The 3,683-nt window shown below is 45.6% G+C and overlaps 1 non-coding gene across 1 annotated transcript; it reads left to right on the plus strand.

The window, feature by feature from the left end:
- Positions 1-2,485: 2,485 nt before the first annotated feature.
- Positions 2,486-2,567, plus strand: trnas-gcu (transfer RNA serine (anticodon GCU)). The gene has a single exon. It is a non-coding gene; the product is annotated as a tRNA-Ser (tRNA).
- Positions 2,568-3,683: the final 1,116 nt, after the last annotated feature.

A 3,683-nucleotide genomic window follows, 5' to 3' on the forward strand; every position in this document is an offset into this window, starting at 1 on the left:
AAAAATGTCCCATTCCCCCCGCCCCCCCCCCCCGCCGTATTACAATAACAAATGCCATTTACAGTTTTCTGGGTATTTACTAATTCGAAGGTCGGTGTAGGGAGGTACCATCCTTTGAAACAGGTACATCCACAATCCCCATCACTGACATCACAGTCCTTTATCATCTTCTGCCAATCTCTCGTTCTAAAGCCTGAATAGGAAGAGTTAACCAGACTCATAAGTTGCACCGAAAGCATTTCGCTTCCGCTCATGGGGACCCCTTCCAGAGACGTTCCCTGGGCGACATGCTGAGGGATCTTTACACACACCCAACAAGAGTCCAAGTCTTCACCTTAATGACTGGCATAAGTATGACAGAACGACAACCAAAGTATTTCTGGACAAGACCACACAGACTCCCCGCTGTATCACTCCCTATGAAAGCATCTGGCTTGTCAGCTTCATGGTTTCTTGTCTTCCACCTCCTGGCGCCGTTTGCACCTCACAGCGTGAATCCATTCTCCTTTTCCTTCAACCTTCACCGCGGTTCTGGTTATTATCAGCACTGTGTAGGGGCGCTTCCACCTAGGAGACAGAGAGAGAGCTTTTTTAGCTCCTTTACTTATACCCCATCACCGGGTTGGAAAGGATGCATAATCTCGCTTCCCACAGGGGTCTGCGCCTGTCTCGCTCTCTCATGGGGCTCGGCGGCCCTTTTGCACAATGCTTGCGCATGCGCTGGGGTCTGTTCATCGTCCCAGATCAGGGCCAGTCTCTCAGTGGTAACAGGGAGTCGAATGACAGTAGTCATGGGGCGCCCCATAAGAAATTCAATGGCACTATTTTTCCTGTTCCGCATAACACTATAGAGAGAGCCTCCGGCCAGGATAGCTGATTATCCTGGCACACTTTAAACAGGGCTACTTTCAGTTCCGCATTCCTCCTTTCTACTATCCCTGAGGATCGAGGCTGATAAGGGCTATGTAATTTCCATTGGAACCCCATGGCCTGCACCAAATCAATCACCATTCGACCCGTGAAGTGTGTTCCCCTATGATTATTCCCATGGGTATTCCGTACCGGGGTATTATTTCCCTCCATAATATTTTTACCACTGTCGAGCATCATCCTTTCGTGTGGGATCGGCCTCCACCCATCGAGTGAACATGTCAACTATCACTAACATGTATTTATGTCCCGACGCTGGCGGCACATACACGAAATCAATTTCCAAATTTTCAATCGGCAGTTTAGGCATCGGGAGGTGTTCGAAATTCGCCGGCGATTTGCCCTAATTATGGCTCTGGCAAATTATTCACGAACGGGCAATTTCCTGTATTGTAGGTGTTATCCCGGGTGCGTACCATTGCTGATCGATTGCATGCTGTATCCCTCCTTTACCCATGTGGGCCTGTGCATGCGGCAGGTGGCACAGGGGCAGAAACAAGCTTCGAGGACACACCACCCTCCCGTCGGGGTGGAACCAAAAACCATCTTTACAGTGTCAGTGCGCCTTTTGCCATGCCCGCTTTTCCTGGGAACTATATTCTGCTGTGCTACCGGAAGCTCAGAGGCCCCTACGGCAGAGAGAGGCGTGGGGTGCGATTCCCAAAGGCCTTGTAAAATAGGCTGTTGAGTTAAAACAAATTTCTTTGCGGTTTGGTCCTCTCGGGAATTTCACATCAAAGTCCATTACATCAGCAGATGTGTATTTCTCCATTTTCAGAACATTTACAGAGACAATGTGTATAAAGCCTCCGAAAGACCATTCGAGACCCGAGTCACCCCAATCACAAACTGTTTAAGCTTCTACTATCCGGGAAACGGTACCGCAGCATTAAAGCCAGGACTAACGGGCTCCATGTCAGCTTCTTCCACTGGGATAACTGACTGGATAATTCATGCTGGCACAACTGTATGTCTATGTTATATTGACTATAGAGTTGTACATATATTTATTATAAATTACTATACATTTGCGCATTGTACATTTAGACTGAGATATAATTTAAGGATTTTTGCTCCTTGTGTATACGAAGAGTGTAACTAATAAAGTTAAGTCAATCTAATAAAGAATTTTTAAATATCCTTTTTGATACCTCCATTGTAAAATGCTTGATTCATGGAAAATTTGGCATATTTTACAATGTAGTTGTGTTTTAATATAGACCAGTTACACATGGACCCAGACATTTGCACTCTTGCCCACAGCTCATTGCACAACTGAAAATACTCACAAGTTCTCGGGTTTAAACTGCACGAGATTGATAATTTTAACTCAGCACGATCGGAGCGCCCGAGGTCCCTACAAAAGATAGGTCCATTCTCCTGTGCTTGGGGCACATCGCTCGAAGTCTTCCTTGTCCATGCCCAGGAATTCTGGTAACCATAGCAGCCAAGGAAAAGAGAACTGCAATATGAAAACAAACGTATGAAACATAAACAGGGATTGCAAGAGATCAGAAAGAAACTCATAGCAATAAACACAAATGGTTGAAGAGCTGACGAGGTGGCCGAGAGGTTAAGGTGATGGACTGCTAATCCATTGTGCTCTGCACGCGTGGGTTCGAATCCCATCCTCGTCGTGGCAGGTTTACCTGGGGGATGAAATATTGAAGTTATCGCTTATTAGATTTCCGAGCCTTCAACTTTTGTCACACAAAGTGCTTGGCTGGAAATCATGAAAATGAACGTTTTTCTATTAACGTTTGTTAATAAATTTGGCCATAATACCAGAAGATATACATGCAGAATTCAGCCATTCCGTCCATTCCATCATGGGTGATATAGTATCTCTCTCAATGCCATTCTCCTGCCTTCTCGCCGTCACCTTTGACACGCTTCATAATCAAATACCTGTCTATCTCCGCTTAAGACTGGGATTCAGGAGGTAGTGTTAAAGCTTTATGAGACCCTGGTCTGATCCCACTTGGAGTACTGTACACAGTTCTGGTCACCTCACTACACGAAGGATGCTGAGACTATTGAAAGGGTGCAGAGGAGATTTGCACGGATGTTACCGGGCTGGGAGAGTATGCCTTATGAGAATAGGTTGAGTGAACTCGGCATTTTCTCCTAGGAGCGATGGAGCATGACAGGTGACTTGATAGAGGTGTATAAGAGGATGAGAGGCATTGATCATGTGGATAGTCAGAGGCTCTTTTCCAGGGCTGAAATGGCTAGCACGAGAAGGCACTGTTTCCAGGTGCTTGGGAGTAGGTACAGAGGAGATGTCAGGTTTAGGGTTTTTTTTTTCGCAGAGAGTGGTGAATGCGTGGAATGGGTTGCCGGCAACTGTGGTGGAAGTGGATATAAAAGGGTCTTTTAACAGCCTCCTGAACAGGTAAATGAAGCTTAGAACAATAGAGGACTAAATATAGCTCTAGGTAATTTCTAAATTATACACATGTTCGGCACAAGTGTGTTTTCTAAGTTTCTAAAATATTACCAACTGAGTTGACTCCACAGATATCCCCGCAATGAAATCCACATATCGATAGCCTTCTGGTGACACAACTTCCTCCTCATCCCTGTCCTAAAGGGCGTCTCAATATTCTGAGGTTGTGCTCTGTTGACTCTAAACTCACCCACAATTAGAATCATCCTTTCAATGTCCAGTCTACCTGGGCCTTTCAGTATTTGATAGTTTTCAAAGAAAACCCTAACTCCTTCTTCTAATCTCCAACGAGTACAGGGGCAGA

This window comes from Hemitrygon akajei, unplaced genomic scaffold (genome assembly GCF_048418815.1).
Source record: "Hemitrygon akajei unplaced genomic scaffold, sHemAka1.3 Scf000129, whole genome shotgun sequence".
NCBI lineage: Eukaryota > Metazoa > Chordata > Chondrichthyes > Myliobatiformes > Dasyatidae > Hemitrygon > Hemitrygon akajei.